The sequence below is a fragment of the Macadamia integrifolia genome, unplaced genomic scaffold, assembly GCF_013358625.1.
Source record: "Macadamia integrifolia cultivar HAES 741 unplaced genomic scaffold, SCU_Mint_v3 scaffold779, whole genome shotgun sequence".
NCBI classification, from domain to species: domain Eukaryota; kingdom Viridiplantae; phylum Streptophyta; class Magnoliopsida; order Proteales; family Proteaceae; genus Macadamia; species Macadamia integrifolia.
The window spans coordinates 278,710-297,220 of record NW_024870537.1 but is presented as its reverse complement, the minus strand read 5'-3'; the positions used below and the strand labels follow the sequence as shown (position 1 = coordinate 297,220).

The window sequence follows — 18,511 nt, the reverse complement described above, 5'->3', positions numbered from 1 at the left end:
CCTGAAGTGTTCTTGAACTTATTATTGCATTCATGGACTTTGGTTAAAGCTATGATTCAGTATGCAGACAAAAACTTTGGCTGACCCTGCCCCAGCCCCAGCTTCAGCCTGGTACAGTAGCAGCTTCATTTGCAATGCCCCAATTATTGAATCAGTGGGAGACCACAAAATTTTTTAAGAAAAGGGGCCAAGGATTCCAGTCTGGGGATAGGTTCAGATGGTACCAGCCAATCCACCAATACAAGATCAATATCCCCAATTCCACCACCACCCCCAAAAAAAACCTCAGCCAATGTTGAATTGGGTGATCCAGGTTGGGATCAGACTCCATTGATACAATCTGGGATCCTGACTTCTAAAAAGAAAAGCAGCTTGATGCCTATTTTTCTATAATTCTAAAACCCTTAAGGAGGTTAGATGTATGTGCCATAGATGGGATGGAAATGATATTCATAGCAAGAGCATATAATGATTTCTATTACAGTTCTTGCATTTTATTTTTAAGCCAGCCTATTTGGAAGATTTACAATAATCAACCTCACTTCCCACTTGGACGGGTTAAAGAGTTTCTGCTGGAGCCTTGTCATTGAAGTTGCTCTGGTATTTTTCATTTTGCATGGCTTTAATTGTACGAAATTTTAGATTCTTTATCTTTGCAGCTTTTACTTTCTGTCATGATTGACGGAGATGAAGTTTTTATAATGACAGATTGTAATTGGGATATATTGGATGCTTCCGGCTATTTTGCAATTATTGATTTCATTGTTCAAAAGTGAATTTTCATTATTGTACTATCCAGGAATAGAAGTGTTTGTCAAACACTGTTTCTGTTCTTTTCCTGTTCTAAGGACATTTCTGAAATAGTTTTACCCAATGCTGTTTCTATTCTTCCAGAATGTCTTCACAACATGGAATCGAAAAAGAACACTTCTGTAAAAGAACACTCCCCAGGAATAGAAGTGTTATCAAACGGCCCCTAAACAGGCTCGAACTGATTCCCGTTCTTAATTGCTATAAAGAAGAATACACCATTGAATTAAAGCCCAACTAAATTAAAGTATTTTTTCCCATTTATTGTACCCATACGCATAAATCTACTATGAAATTAGATTAAACTCTAATAACATATAAACCTTTGGAATCAGTGACCCATTTTAACATGAGATTGCATGACTCAAGTATTCATGCATGCTGGCCCTTGCCTATCAGTAGGGGGTTGTGGCTATTTCGGGCAGTAGCCCAATTTTTCCAACATTCTTTTAACATCAAGAATGTTAGAATTCTTCAACTTGCAAGAACTTATCGTACTTCCGTCGTTCCAGTTTCATTCCAAAAAAAAAATAAAAAAAGGCATTTTGACATAAAAACTGAAATTTCCATTTTTAACACAAAACGTTATTGTTTCTGGAAGAAAAGCATTACCAAACGCAGCCCAAAAATTTGAAATATATATATATATATATATTGTGAAATAAAAAAATTGCTTGAAACCTACCGTTGTTAGTCTGGTCTTAATGGTTGAATAAACATACCGTTTTACCCTTATAAGTTATTTAGGCTTGTTAAATAAGAGAAACTGACATGGTTCGCTATCCAATCTATTAGTTTTGAGAGAATATCTGGTAAGAAGAAGCAGTAGAGTTTCTAAAATATGTTATTAAATTGTAATTTTCTTTTATTCCATATTGATTACCTTTAATTGTTTCTCTGTAGTTCTGTTCTATTAAGACCTACTTGGTTTTTCTTTTGTTAGAGGTCTATTTTGTTGAATAGCCTATCTTAAGCTGACATCTCAATGCCTTGCTTAGAGCCGAAATTGAATCCTAGGCTTCACTTGTTACCATTTTACACTCTATAGGAAACAAAATTTCAACAAAACCCTAAATCTGTTTGGGTGGTTGAGAGGGTTGCAGGGGTGGAGAAGCATATGATGAGGTGGCAACGACAGTGGTTGCTTGGGTGTGTCAGGCAAGGAGAGAGAGAGAGAGAGAGAGAGAGAGAGAGAGAGAGAGAGTAGCGGCTATTGAGAAAGAGAAATGCAAAGTCGTTCATGTTTAGAGGTTGAAGACAACCTCAACAAGAGATGAAAGGGAAGACATCTTCCTTGGTTTTAGTTAATGGGTATTTACACTACCCTTAAGGAGTAGCTTGGGCATTTAGGATTTTTCCCACCCATGACGTTATCACTAAACGGTGACTGACTAATAGATAAAGACTAATTGTAATAAATTTTAAATGCAAGAGGGGTTCAAGTAATTTTTTGAACTTTTGGGGTTTTAAGCAATCTAGGCATAATATGGGGGTGTCCAAATAATTTATTTGGGAGAGAATTCTCTAAAAGAAAGCGGCATAGGGAAGCACAAGGATTGCAGCCTACAAGCCTGCAACCAAATCACTTGGTGCATAAGAGGGTATCGAAATCCTTTCCTTTTCCTTTTTTATTTTTTTGACAGATTTGAGGTTTGACCTATCCAACATGGTTCTAATTATCGGTACTGGATTGATTAAATATGCCGATTTGTATTAGTATTGGCTGAGACCTTTTCTGATATCTGGCCAATCTGGTATCAAGTATTGTTATCAGAATAGAGATAGAATCTTGGATCAAGTATTGGTATAAAAAAAGGGGTAAAATTTGGGATCAAGTATTAGTATCGGCAATTGGCTCTACTCTACCTTGCTTTCTGATCAATGTCGTATGCTCTGGTGTAGCATACATATAGAACTATTCACCTGTAGGATATCTGGATTAGAGCTGGGGTAAAATCCTTAAATAAACCTATTAATTAATATGGGTCGGACAGGGTTCTGATCTGGTTCCTTCGTGGGTCGCCCACTTGGGGTAATGATAGACCCACTAGGATTAGGAACCCTAGCAAGCCAATTCTCTATAAATAAGAGGGTTTTGGCCACAAAACCAATTAGGGTTTTGACCTAATCTCTAAAGCTCTCTCCCTCCCGATTCTCTTCTGTCTCTCCTAATTGAGAGTGTGTGTCTCTAAGGATCTCTATTGTAATCCTTGGATTTGGAGGATGAAAAATTGCCTAACAATTGCCTAGCGAGATCGTTGTAACCTTTCGTTCATCGTTGTTCATGCAGATCAAAGCGTGGTGCAACCTGATCCATTCCACTATGAGGAAAGCTATACTAAAGTAATCCCCGATAGCCATTTACTTTTTGTTTTAACATTGGTATTAGAGCTGTGTTATTGGTTGTGCTGCGTTTTCTCACGCATCATTGCATATTTCCGCACCTCGTTGTGCTTGGTTGCGATCGCACTTCACTAAAAACCTTAAATTCCTTCGCTTGTGCTTTGTGCGCATAGCACCCACTGTGGCTGTTGCCGCTCCCCTCGCAATAGCACATGGCTATTGCCACATCCCTTGGCCAGCCTTTGTGGCTACCATAGACCACCTGTAAGTATAGTAATTAAAAGGTGATTTAAATTGCCTGATTATTAGTTGCAAATTGATCATCGGTAGAAAGACTACTGTCGGTTATTGTACGAGCAGACATAATGAAAGGTGGGTGTTGTTCGGCCAATTTTTTTAAAAATAAATCGATGATCATTCTGGTTTAGGGTTCCTTTAGCGGAGACGTGGAGTATGTGGGAAATAAGTAGGGAAGACAATATTTAAAAGAAAATATAGTAACGCTACTTCTGTGTGGGAAGTAGGTAGGGAAGATAATATTTAAAAAGAAAATATAGTGATGTTGCTTCCAAAAAGTGTAAAGTGAGAAGAAAGTTTTGCTTAATAAAGAAAAAGAAGAAGACGGTGTCATTCTCTTCTTTTAAAGAGATTTTATATTATTGGCTGTACCATGTTAAAGGTGGATTAAATCGGTTTGATCTTATTCAATCCCGATTATTCCCGATTAATGGCCAATACCATTTCAACTTATTGGTATATATATATATATATATAGATAATGTAATTTAGGGCTTGGGTTTGTATAACCCTATCTAAAATTATGTTTTTGCCCTTAATGACTTAGGTCAAAGGGAGGGTAATTTCTTAGATGATTTATTTGAAACTGTTTGTTGATATGATGATGCATATTTATGTTGTTTGCTTCATATTATTGGATCTATTAGCATGACTCGAACATACGACCTTCACATTATTAGGCCAGACATATTATTACTTTGAAATGTATTTTAGCATGTATATGTGTATATATTGACAAATCATCATACCCTCTCATGACAGTTTTTGATTTGAGACTTTTTTCACTTGTTGGGATGCACAGTCGATCTCCACCCACTGACCCATGGTTGTTTATTATTTTTTTGGGTTGGAGATCATAATTGGTATTTGATTTAAGTGGAGATGTCCATAAATGTACATTAGAGGTAGTCTTCGTGCATGATGTAAAGTGTGGCACTCCCTACTCAGTAGATAGAGGTAGTCTTCGTGCATGATGTAAAGTGTGACACTCCCTACTCAGTAGATTGATGTAGTCGGATTTTTAAAGGATGTAATTTTTTTTTTAGGACATTGTAATTAATTTTTTAGAAGCCTTGCAAAGGGAAAGCGTTTTGCACTACATATCATACACTTACACTACCTTGACATGCCACTTTAAGTACTAATGAGGTTCCTATGTGGGACTCATAAGCACCCGTTTGTATGACATAATTTTATGGATTGGAGATACCCAATTCTTCGTATAATTATTCAAAATTAATTAAAATTATATATCCCTGACCCACACATGTGAGACTTGATTATGAGCTTAGCGAAAATTTTGGTCTTACCGTGTGTAGTAAGGAACCATTAATTCTAATTAGGATTTCTAGAATAAATTCTTAATGTGTACCCAATGTTTACCTTGCACATTTTTTGTTTGTAGTGATATGGCCACTAATCATGTTGTTATGGACCTCACCAAGGGTGAAAAATTGACTGGACGCAACTATGACATGTGCCATTAAAGATTCAATATTTGCTCAATGAGCAAAACTATCTTGAGTATTTGACAATGTTATGGACAAACCCGCTGAGGGTACTACCGGTCAGTACTGTCGTAATATAAAAGCCTATAATCAGTGGGTGAATAAAGATTGTAGTACATGCTTTATTATGTTAAATGCCACGAATAATGAGTTGATTGGTGATTATGAGAAACACACCACAGCTAAATCCATGTGAGACCAGCTAAACATTGACTTTGGAGGTACATCTACTACAAGGTTAAGGGGTATGACCTTGAAGTTTGAGATGTATAAGATGGATCCTAAGCACACTATGCATAAACACCTTAGGGTGGTCAAGAACATAGTTCAAAAATTGAAAGATGTTGTGACCACTCTTACTGATGAGCAGCAGGTTCAAGCTGTCGCTAGGACACTACCTAGTTATTGGAGCCCCATAAAACATGTTCTCACACACAATGACAATATTATAAATTTTACTGATATTGCACAACATGTGGAACTTGAGGCGGAGTGCCCAGAGACAAATCGTGTAACTTCCCTAGTCACCCAGGGAGGCAAGGGAAAAAGACAAGGTAACCCAAGAAATCAAGGTATGGCTCAGAACCAGGCACCAAAAGAAGGCAAGTCTGCCAAGTGTAAAAGAGGCAAGCGTGGCGGAAAAAAAAGATTTATCCAAGGTCAAATGCTACAATTGCCAGAAAATGGGGCACTTAGCTCGTGATTGCACTGAGTCGAAGCAGATACCATTTCTATCCCTCTTTCTCTCTCTGTACTTTTTTTATACCCATGTTTTGGTTGCCTATACACAGTCTAATTGAATTGTGGATATATGAGTAATAAAACATATAGCGCGAGATCGAGAGGGGTTTTGTAGATTACCATAAAATCCCAGCTGGATCCCAGAACGTGTTCATGGAGAACAGTGCCAGTGAAGCAGTTCGAGGAGTTGGTACTAATCAACTCAATATGCATATTAGATGCATCTTGCTTCTTCACGATGTGCTTTATGCACTGGATATTCAGCATAATCTACTTTCAATTTCTGCATTATTACCTTTAGGATATTCTTTCCACAATGACAATTGTAGATTAGAGTTTTATTTGAGTGGTACTTTTGTTGGACGTGGATCCTTACTTGATGGGTTTTTTAAATTAGATTTAATTGATTCTGTTTCATCTGTTTCTTATGTAATTAATACATGTGATAATTCTGAATCTATTACATGACATGCTAGATTGTGACACATAGGGCGAGATAGGATGAATAGGTTAGCTAGAGAAGGGATTTTAGGCCCACTCGCTAAAGTCAACCTCCCTGTGTGCGAGCCCTGTCTAGCAAGTAAGGCTCTTCGAAAGCCTTTTGGAAAGATTGTTCGAGCTACCTAGCCTCTAGAACTTGTGCACTCAGATATTTATGGACCTATGAATGTAAAGGCACGTCATGACACCTTATTTTCTCACATTTATTGATGATTATTTACGATACAGTTATGTGTATCTGATCACTCATCGCTATGAGGCATTAGATTGCTTCAAATGCTTCATGGAAGAGATTGAGAATTAATCAAGTAAGACATTAAAAACTCTATGCATTGATCAAGGATGCGAGTATCTATCTGACCAGTTTAAAGAACTGTGTGAGGAGAAGGGGATTCGTAAGAAATTAACCATTTCTTGCACTTCACAGAAAAATGGTGTAGCAGAGAGGAAAAATATGACACTTTTAGATATGGTTAGGTCGATGATGATGCAAGTCAACCTCCATTTATCTTTCTGGGGGGATGCTCTTTTGACTGCTGCCTACATCCTTAACTGAGTGCCTTCACAGTCAGTTCCTTCGACACCCTATGAATTATGGAAGGGTGCAAAGCCAAATTTAGGGCTTATGCAATTATAAGGATCAACAGGTTATGTTCGCATCACCTCCTATAAGTTTGGAAAGCTTGGCCCTAGAGCTAGGAAACACATCTTTATAAGATATTCCGACAGCTCAAAGGATTATGTTATATACGGTGAACACCCTGAAGGAGGAATGACTGAGATAGAGTCAAGGGATATCAACTTTATTGAGATATATTTTCCTAGCATTGGTGTCACCAGTAGGGATCTCGACCTCTTTGAGATAGAGGACGAGGAAAGCATCTCACCTATTCTTATTGAGGGTGGAGAATTAAATCATCCTATAATCATCAGAGAAAGTGAGATTGTTCATCAACCTAGTGGGAGTGTACCAAGCAATGGAAGTGTACCACTAGATGATTATTAGGATTCCCTCATGCATAAGAGTACTCGTGGGCATATTCCCCATTGTCATTTTGAGACTGAAGGGGAAGCTCTCATTAGTGTTCCAAAAGATGACGATGAGCCCACTTCTTTGCGAGAGTCACCTGCTAAGGATAAGTGGCAAGCTACTATGGTAGATGAACTAAGTTCTATGAGTAAAAACCATGTATGGGAGTTAGTTGACTTACCTCCTCGGCATAAGACCATTGGAAACAAATGGATTTTAAAGTTCAAATGCAAGGCGGATGGTTCAATTGATAAGTACAAGGCACGCCTTGTGGCAAAAGGTTATACTCAAAAGGAGGGTGTAGACTATGATGAGACTTTCTCCCCAGTAGTGAGAATTGCCTCAATTTGCCTCATTCTAGCCATTGTCGCAAAATTGAATTTGAAACTCTTTCAGATGGATGTTAAAATTACATTTCTTAATGGATAACTAGACAAGGAGATCTTTATCGATCAACCAATGGATTTTGAGGCCAAAGGACAAGAGTATAAAGTTTGTTGTCTTAAATGTTCTATATGTGGTCTTAAACAATCATCTAGGTAGTGGTACTTTAGATTTCATCATGTCATTACCTCTATTGGTTTTGAAATAATTGAAGAGGACCATTGTGTCTATGTGAAATGGTCTAAGGGAAGTTTTCTTATTCTATCCTTATATGTTGACGACATTCTATTGGCTGGGAATGACATGAAGATGATTGTCGTTTTTAAAGAGTGGTTGTCCTCTTCTTTTGAGATAAAGGACATGGGTGAAGCCAACTTTGAGTTAGGCATCAAGGTTATTAAGAATCACTCTAGGAATATTCTTCGTTTATCTCAAGAGGCTTACATAAAGAAGATCCTTGAACGATTCCACATGGATAAGTCTAAACCCATGCAGTAACGATAGGTAGTCTGATGTACACGATGATGTGCACGCGTCCAGATATATGTTTCTCAGTTGATATGGTTAGTCGTTACTAGAGTAATCCAGGATCACACCATTAGCAGATAGTGAAAAGAATCTTTCAGTACCTTCGTGGGACCACTGATCTCACCATCACCTATAGTGGTTCAGATTTGAGATTGAGAGGCTATAGTGATGCTGACTGGGCTAATGACAGAGATGAGCATAAATCTACTTTAGGATATACATTTGTCCTATGAAGTGGGGTTGTATATTGGAGTAGCAAGAACCAGACCTGCATCGCCTTATCCACATTGGAGTCTGAGTACATTGTATGCTCGGTGGTTGTTCAGGAGATCGTTTGGCTGAGAAGGTTCCTATAGTGCCTTGGCATTACCCCTCATTCTAGAGATGTGATGCTTGTTCATTGTGATAGTATGGTAGCTTTGGCATTCGTTAAGGACCCCAAGTTCCATAGGAAAGCCATACACATAGATATTAGATATCACTACATTCGAGAAATGGTTGCGTAAGTGGAAGTTGTTTGAAGCATATCTCCACGAGTAGCATGATGGTTGATCCATTGACTAAACTTATTACTCAGGACATTTTTCTTACTCATATTAGGAATCTGGGACTTAGATGTGGATGATTTGTATTTTGAGTTATGACATTTTCTTTAGACATTATTGTTATCACTTTTTGATTTATATATATGAGATATAATTATTTAGGTTGATTTACATGCATACACATTTTCTTTTGTAAATATGTCACCAGGCTTGAATCGACCCAATCGCAAAGGTGTTTCACCTTGGCGTTTAGAAACAACGAGCAAGATGAGCCTAATTCACTTGGCACTTAAAGATAGAGAGTGAGATGAACAGACAACTTTTTATAGTTAAGAGGAGACTTTTTTATGGTCGAACATAGAGATCCCACATATCAGTGTAGCCTACTTATAGCCAAGTGTGAGAACTCAGGCAAACACCATGAGGGCGACTGGGCTGATTTACTCAGGTTAGGTGCTTGAAAGTGTGACTAAACCTAGACTCGTATGGTCTTCTTTTTATTTTATGAGTGGCATGCCCACCTTAGTGGGATTTGCATCATAGCATACATTTCTTATTATATGTCATTTATTTCGATAGTTTGTGAGAGTGACTGAATGGATCCCTTCTTTGTCATTGTGTGAGCCTCTTAGATCAAAATTAAGTTGATCCTATGGATACCCTCTACCTAAGACCATGTCATGAAGAGGATTCCCAATGATGTTACTTTGACGTGTTCCTTAGGATCATGGATGATGTGGTCCAGTAGGACACGATTCGGAAAACAGTTGGAAATAGTCGGATTGAAATGTGGGCTTAGGAAAAAATATTCAAAATTGCACCCTTATTTTGTGGCTTATTGCTTGGGTGACTTGTCATATTTATGTTTCAATATAGTCATAAGCACATTGCATGTTTTAAGGTCAGCAAAGCTCATCATGAGGGATTGAGAATACTGGACTTGGTGTAATTGGATTGTTTAGGGTAACTTAGATTATTTGTGAGTGATGTGCTATGTTGGTTAGATGGAAGCTTGATATAGCACACCTACATTTGTACTATCTTGTTAGGTCGCACATTCCATTTCTTGTATGATGAGACACCTATGATAGAGAGACTTCTAGAATGGACAATTGAGTATGGCCGCCCTATATCGGTGAGTGGGAGATGTTAATTAATATGGGTCATTTTGTGTTTTGATGAGTACAATAATGTGTGAAATCTTGGGGATATAAGTGTACATTTTGCCTCACTTTGGATAGTACTACTTTTATTTTTCTTTTTTTTTTTTTAGTTTTCAAGTCTACAAGAGAAAGTGCTTAAAGTGAATCAAGAACCAGTCCAAAGGTGGGACCCACTCATTGGTACCACATCCTCTCTCCTACAAAATCCTGAAGATTATTTTCTCTCCTTGCCACCTCACAAGATCTTGAAGATGCTATGCAGAGATTCCTTTTTGATTTAATCAAGATTGCAAGATATTGGTGAATATTGTAAGGAAGGAATAGAATTTGTTAATTTTGGAAACAGATTCTCTCTTTCCTCACACAATATCTCAGAGAATGAGGATTTTTACAAAGATTTAATTTTATTTCTTTTTCTTTCTTTTCTTAAAGAAGACTTGTAAAAGGAAGGAGGCAAGAAAAAAACCCTATAAAAGCCCCTTCCTCCCCCCTTCTATTTTCTTATTCCCCTTAATTTATTTTCTAGTTTATGCTTAGTTTTCTTTTCTCTCTCCCTCTCTCACTCTTTAGTTTTAGCTTCTTCTTTATTTTTGCTTTAATCACTTTTGTAATAGTTTTTTATGTCAATTAATGCAAGCACTCTTTTATTCTTATTCAACATTTTATGTTTATGATTTATGCAATTGAGTTTAATTTTTAAAGTTATAGTTCTAGGCTTAGATCTTGGTGACAAGATCACGAGCCGTGGAGCATCTTTTTTTTTTTTCAAGTTCAGTTTTTTTTTTTTCAAGATATGTTTTTTCTAGTACTAGAAATTTCAGATTTGGTTTATTCCAGATCTAGTTTTTAGTACTGGTAGTATCTCAAATCACCCAAGCTTTCAAGTTCAAGCATTGATTCAAGTAAGTAGGCTGCTTCAATAGTCTTCTCTCCCCCCTCTCATTCCCTCTTCTGACTACCCTTTCTTTCTTAATTTAGGATTTTAATTTCAGTCGTTACATTATTGCTATCCCTTTCTCCCAAGGTTCATGTCTAGTGTATGTGTTTGCTTTGCCCCTCCTAGCCATAGAACCATCAATTTTGTAACCCTTATAAGAGTGACTCTCTGGTCAAGTAGGGAAGCTCATATTATGATGCATCCCTCGGGCTAAGTAGAGAAACCTACTTGTGAGTCTCTCTCTAGCTTTCTCCCCTTTCTTTTACTTTATTTTTATTTCAGCATTTTTTTTCTTTATTATTTTTTTTTAAATTGCGTGGGCTGTTTATTTTCAGTTATTTATTTATTTAATTTTAATTGCTTGGCTTGTGTCTTTATATTCTTAGATGACGAATGGTTAAGATATTATTTTAGATACATATGTTTAGGACGGTAATTAGAATTAGATCACAACCATTAATCAGTTCACTTTCGCATTATTAAAAGAAATAAAAAAATAAAGTGGATACTCTCCTTATGTTCGACTTGTAGCTACACTGATCCATACGCTTGCGGTTACATTTTAAATCTCAACAAGTTTTTGGCGCCATTGCCGGGGAGACAGTTCCTTGTTATTTTTCGCTTTCTTTTGGTAAATCGGATTGCTTTGTTTCCTTTGTTTTGTTTTTCCTTTTCTTTTATTGAATTCCTGAGAAGAAGAATTTACAATAATAGTTGTATCGGTGGAGGTCGTCATGCCTCACAATATGATAAAGACAGGTTTCACCCTGTAGCAGTACCTCAGGAATTGACTGAGCAACCCCGAATCCCTACCGGTAAGCTCCCAAAAAACCAAAAGTAGAAAGATCCAACAAGTAGTGACCCTATACGTTTGCTTTCTTTAAAACCCTTCAATATGGGAGACCAACAGCAAAACCCTTCACCTAAATCTCTGAAAGATAGGTTCTACCCTGCTAGAACAGCCCTACCTTCCTGCATAGTTCTACCACAAGCCCAGGGCAATAATTTTGAATTCAAATCTCAATACATCACTATGTTGCCCCACTTCCATGGGTTGACCTCTGAGGATACATACCTATTTCTAAGGGAATTTGAAGAAGTATGTGTTCTAATTATGATCCAACAGCTTTCTGATGATGCTGTTAAGCTTAGGTTTATCACTTTTGCATTGAACGACCAAACTAAGAAGTGGTTGTATAGGTTACCCACAAATTCCATAACCTCATGGGAAAAGTTCACAGTTGTCTTCCTTAAGAAGTTTTTCCCAACTCATAAGACCAATAAGCTTATAAGTGATATTCTTCAGTTTAGGCAAAAGCCTAGTGAGTCATTTCCAAACTTATGGAGAGATTCAAGGATCTACTCTAAGAATTCCCTCACCATGGCCTAGACCTATGACATTTATGTCAAATAATTTATGAGGGTATTGATTACCCAGCTAAACAAATGATTGAGTCTATGTGTCCTGAGGGATTCACATCCTTTACAGATGAAGGAAAGGCATGAGAATTCTTACTTAAGTTAGCTGACAAAACCCATGAGTGGGAATCAACCCAAGAGAGTGAAAGAACCATAGGAGGAAAATAATATTTTGTGGATGGGACAGTAGCCAAGGAAGCCCATTTGGATAGCCTAATCAAGAGAATTGAGGCTATTGTTCCTAGAGAGCCATCATCAGTCAATTTAGTTAAGATTTGTGCTTGGTGCCAGTCCCCTGGACATCTCCTAGAAGAATGCCCCAACACCTCTGAGGGCACTTCTAATGGTAGTGTTAATGCTTTATATCGGAATAATCCATATAGTAATACCTACAATCCAGGATGGAGAAATCACTTAAATTTCTCTTGGAATCAAGGCAACCAAGCAGGGCCTTCCAATTTCTATAATCAAGGTCAACCTAAACTCCAAAGGCCTCCCTTTGCACAATAATTTTTTTCCCAAAATACTTTTCCTAGGTTAAATGTAGGACCTCAAGCTAGTTTTCCTAGGGCCCCTCTCCTATCATCTTATCAGTAACCCCCTGGGCTTACCAACACTGGAGAGGCAAGTAGAATAAGTGACTTGAAAAAAAATATGTCCCTTCTTATGACAAGCCATCAAAATCTTACAAGAAAACTCACTCAAGTTGTCCAAATTATACGTGAGAGGGAGAAAAGAACTTTACCCAGTCAACCAGAGCCTAACCCTAGGCATCATCAGCCTATTAGTTCACAAACATCAACTAATGCACCACTAAATATAGTACAAGGTCAGACCCAACAAGGGCCCTCTAACCAATGTAATGTTGTTTATGCCCTTAGGAGTGGTAGAGAGTACCAATAGAGCGTTACTAAATCTTCCTCATCTATAGCAGCCAAGTATAAGGATCCAGGGAGCCCTACCATATCTTGTGTCATAGGCAACACCTACATTGAGCATGCCTTACTTAACATTGGCGCAAGTGTGAATCTTTTACCTTACCATGTGTACAAGCAACTTGGATTGGAAGAATTGAAAGCCATTGGAACTACTCTTCAGTTGGCAGATAGGTTTGTTAAAATTCCTAAAGGGAAGGTTGAGGATGTCTTACTAAAGGTGGGGGAATTTATTTTCCTTGTTGATTTCATTGTGTTAGATACCAAGCCCTTCTCAACCAAGGATGAGATCCCAATAATTCTAGGAAGACCATTCTTGGCTACCAGTAATGCATTAATTAACTGCCGGAATGGTTTCCTAAGATTATCTTTTGGTAACCAAACTATTGAGTTTAACATGTTTAGGATAGGCAAGCAACCACATATAGAAGAAGAGATTAATATGATTGAGGAATTTCTGGATTTTTCTGATGATTTAATTACCAACTTTGATATTAATTTTGATTCAGAATTCCAAGAGTGTATGGATGAGTTGGATGATGATAGTGAAAATTTCTTTTCTAAAGTCTTGAGTCTTCACACACCTGTGGAGCCCTTAGGACCCCTTTCCAATTCCATTCCCAAACCTTCCATAGTTGAGCCCCCTAAGCTAGATCTTAAAGAGTTGCCATCTAATTTGAGGTATGCTTTCCTAGGGCCTGACCAGACTCTTCCTGTAATAATCTCTTCAAATTTGACTTCTAGCCAGGAAGAGGAGTTACTTAAATTGTTAAAAGATAATAAGAAAGCCTTAGGTTGGACCATAATTGATATCAAGGGTATAAGCCCTTCTATTGTGCAACATCGTATACATCTTATGGAAGATTCCAAACCATCCACGGAACCCCAAAGAAGAGCTAACCCAGTGATGATGGAAGCTATTAAGAAAGAGATCCTAAAGTGCTTAGATCATGGAATAATTTATCCTATTTCTGATAGCCAATGGGTAAGCCCAGTTCACGTAGTGCCTAAGAAGTCTGGTGTAACTGTAGTTCCCAATGCCAATAATGAACTAATTCCAACTCGTGTCCAATCTGGGTGGAGAGTGTGCATAGACTACAGGAAACTTAATGTGGCAACCTAGAAGGACCACTTTCCATTGCCATTAATTGACCAGATGTTAGAGAGGTTAGCTAGACATGAATACTATTGTTTTCTTGATGGATATTTCAGCTATAATCAGATCCCAATTACTTTAGAGGACCAACATAAGACCACTTTTACATGCCCATATGGAATATTTGCTTATAGGCATATGCCCTTTGGACTTTGCAATGCCCCTACTACGTTCCAACGATGCATGATGAGCATATTTTCTGACATGGTCAAAAAATTCTTAGAAGTATTTATGGATGACTTTTCAATTCTTGAGAATTCCTATTCTGAATGTCTTCATCATCTTTCTCTATTTTTGAAAAGGTGCATATCTAAGAATTTAATTTTGAATTGGGAGAAATGCCATTTCATGGTTAAATCTGGTATTGTTTTAGGCCATGTAATATCCAAGGATGGAATTAAGGTAGATAGAGCCAAAGTGGATTTAATTGATAATTTATCACCTCCTCAATCTGTTAAGGACGTCCGATCTTTTCTAGGGCATGCGGGCTTCTACAGAAGGTTTATTAAGAACTTTAGTCAGTTAGCCCAACCTTTCTCTCTCTCTCTCTCTCTCTCACTCTTTAGTTTTAGTTCTTCTCTATTTTTTCTTTAATCACTTTTGTAATAGTTTTTTTTATGTCAATTAATGCAAGCACTCTTTTATTCTTATTCAGCCTTTTATGTTTATGATTTATGCTAGTCAGTTGTAATTTTTAAAGTTATAGTTCTAGGCTTAGATCTAGGTGACAAGATCACGAGCCGTGGAACATCTTTTTTTTTTCTTCAAGTTCAGTTTTTTTTTTTCAAGGTATGTTTTTTCTAGTACTAGAAATTTCAGATTTGGTTTATTCTAGATCTAGTTTTTAGTACTGGTAGTATCTCAAATCACCCAAGCTTTCAAGTTCAAGCATTGATTCAAGTAAGTAGGCTCCTTCAATAGTCTTCTATCCCCCCTCTCATTCCCTCTTCTGACTACCCTTTCTTTCTTAATTTAGGATTTTAATTTCAGTCGTTACATTATTACTATCTCTTTCCCCCAAGGTTCGTGGCTAGTGTATGTATTGGCTTTGCCCCTTCTAGCCATAAAACCATCAATTTATTGTTTTTATTTTATTTGTCTCCCTTTCCCTAAAGCCAAGTAGAGTAACCCTTGTAAGAATGGCTCTCTGGTCAAGTAGGGAAGTTCATATTATGATGCATCCCTCGGGCTAAGTAGAGAAACCTACTTGTGAGTCTCTTTCTAGCTTTTTCCCCTTTCTTTTACTTTATTTTTATTTTAGCATTTTTTTTCCTTTATTGTTTTTTTATTTAAAATTACGTGGGTTGTTTATTTTCAGTTATTTATTTATTTAATTTTAATTGCTTGGCTTGCATCTTTAAATTCTTAGATGACGAATAGTTAGGACGTTATTTTAGATACGTATGTTTAGGATGGTAATTAGAATTAAATCACAACTATTAATCAGTTCACTTTCGCATTATTAAAAGAAATCAAAAAATAAAGTGCATGCTCTCCCTGTGTTCGACCTGTAGCTACACTGATTCGTATGCTTGCGATTACATTTTAAATCCCAACAGGTAGAGAGACGCATTTACAATCTCTTTTGGAGGTAGAGAGACACCTTCCTCTTTTGAGGATAAGAGAATCCTTACAACCCTAAGTACAGTCTAGAATTGTCAAAAAAAAAAAATGAGTAGTGGAATATGAGGAATACCTCAAGCGTGGTGTAAATGATAAGAATGAGAGATAAATGATGCACCTTTTGTAAAGTCCCCTCTTATGGCCTTGACTTGCACAGGAGAGAGTGGAGGACTTGATTGAGACTTGAGCTTTTTGTTGAGATTAGAAGAATCGAACAACTCAAGTATGATAGAATAATCTTAATGACTCTTGAATGCTTACAATAATGCTCTTAATGTTCTTTCATAATTCTCATTTAATTAAGAGAAGCTAGGGTATTTATAGGTGAGCTTAGTAAAGCATTTTAGGTAGAAAATTAGGCTCTAACGATCGTATTTTGGGACCACCGATCGACCGAGACTTTCTACCGATCGATCGAAAAGAGCCATTATGGTAGAAAACTAGCAGTTGGAGCTTTTCCAGGTAGGCACTGATCAACCAGCAATGGTCTCGGACAGTTCTGGTCGACCAGTACTTCTATCCGATCGACCGCCAGCTTGACAGATTCTGTTATGTCAGAATTCTATCATACTGACCTGTCATCGGTGATTTGACCATAACATTTTAGTCTAACCTCAGATTAACCCAAAACTAGTTGCATTGGAATTGTGACTCGATTTCTTACAACTTTTATGAGGGTCCATTTCATGATACTAACTCTAAGGTTACCTAAAATTCCCTTGAGTTAGGTCAATCTGTTTTCATAGAGTTTTACTAGAGCACATTGCACTCTACCACCTAAGGTCATTCTAGTATGATGCATGAGGTGCGTGCATATGCAATGTGTTTGCAAATTACAAAAATACTCTCTATCCTATGGTCTTCATCTTGGGTCTTGATGTCTTCATCATCTTGGTCTTGATGTCTTCATCTTGGGTCTTGAATGTCTTTATCATCTTGGGTCTTGAATGTCTTTAAGCTTCAAAGTCATGTCTACATGAGTTTAAACCTTGATGACTTGATCCGACCCTTCTAAATGTTTCTTCAAACTAATTATACTTTCTTCAAGCTAATTACATTTTATCAAACCAAGTTAAAGATGTATGTTTGTTTGTTAATACCAAAACTAAGGAGTGTGGACATGTTTCCTAACGCACTTTTTCCTTCTATTTATTGTGGGTCAGTGCCTCTTTAGTGACCTCCGAGGTGGGGTGGACATTCGCATGGCTGCATTCTTCTGGAACCTTGGGGAGGTGGACACTTGGGATTGGGGAGGGGCTGCCTATGCATACCTTCTGCGGACTTTTGATCTGCTATCATATGGAGATCGGGGCCTTAAAGGAGCGGGTTACATCCTCCAGGTAGTCTCTCTTCCCTATACCCATTTCCCTTCATTTAGTTGCACTTCATTACTTTGATTTTTCAAATTAGCCCTGGTGTTACGAGCATTTGGAGACTATGGCTCCTATACTAAAGGATCCTTGAGCATCGCCTTTCCCCATAGCCATGAGATGGGGGAAAGAGCCGAGTACTCAGTGGTTGATGCCATCCTCCAGGGACCACAACTCGTTCTCTCATGAACGGACTTATAGAGGTAAGCCATATTTGTCATTAAATTTCCTTCTGTCATGTGCTGCACTTACTTCTTGAATTTGCAGGTTACTTGGAGACCATTCCAACATCATAGGTTTTCGAACGTTAATGAAGTTACTCGGGCCAAGAACTTAACAGAGAACCGAGTTCTATTCAAGGGTATCCAGGGCCATGCTTGGTATTTAGGAGTGACATGTGCTTCCCTCATCTTCCTCCACCTACCATACACTGTCCGGAGTGGATCCCCACAGATCAGATCGAGAGATTGGATGAAGGAATATGGGATGACTCTTTATGAAGGAATATGTGATGACTCTTTCTTAGACTAGGATAGGGATTACCAGACCTTCTTTGAGGAAGAGACGGTTTGTACTCCCTTTGGTCCCAGTGGTCCAACGTTATGTTGCTCTTCCTTGAATATCCCCTTTATACTTCAATTTCCATTTGTTTGGCTTTGATTGATGTTCTTTCAAGGGAGAACGTGGCATGCAGACCCTTTTACTGTCCAGTCACAAGTTGGTGCTGCTGGTTCATCCCAAACTGGGCCTTCTACTGGTGCTGGTGGATCTCTCAGGATGGCCACCATCCCCTTTCATGGCTTCCCAGGATGGTCTTATCCCAACGCAGCCCATTCTAGTGTCCCTTATCTTCTGGATCGAAGATTGGACAGAGATGCTTCTCTTAGGCTACCTATTCCGTATGACTGTGTATCTAACCATCTCTCATTTGACTGGATTTTAACTTCCTTTGGCTGACATAGTCTTCATCAGGTGTCTCCAAAGGCCTATGCCGAGCTTAGGAGGATGCACCAGAGCTTGCGTGAGGTGGTGCTCAACAAGGTATCATCTCCTTCTTTTTTGTTTTGTTTTGTTTTGTTTTTTTTTTTTGTTTGTTTTTTTTTTTGTTTTAACCTTGTCCTTCTTCTATATTACTTTTTTTCTTGATCATTCCTCATTCTTCCCAGGAAGGAGAGAACACTATCTTACAGAGCCAAGTCAGCTCCTACCAATAGGAGAATG

The 18,511-nt window shown here is 37.8% G+C and overlaps 1 non-coding gene across 1 annotated transcript; it reads right to left on the bottom strand.

The window, feature by feature from the left end:
* Window positions 1-12,069: 12,069 nt before the first annotated feature.
* On the bottom strand, window positions 12,070-12,175 carry LOC122069965. The gene has a single exon (XR_006137613.1). It is a non-coding gene; the product is annotated as a small nucleolar RNA R71 (small nucleolar RNA).
* Between the last annotated feature and the right edge of the window lie 6,336 nt (window positions 12,176-18,511).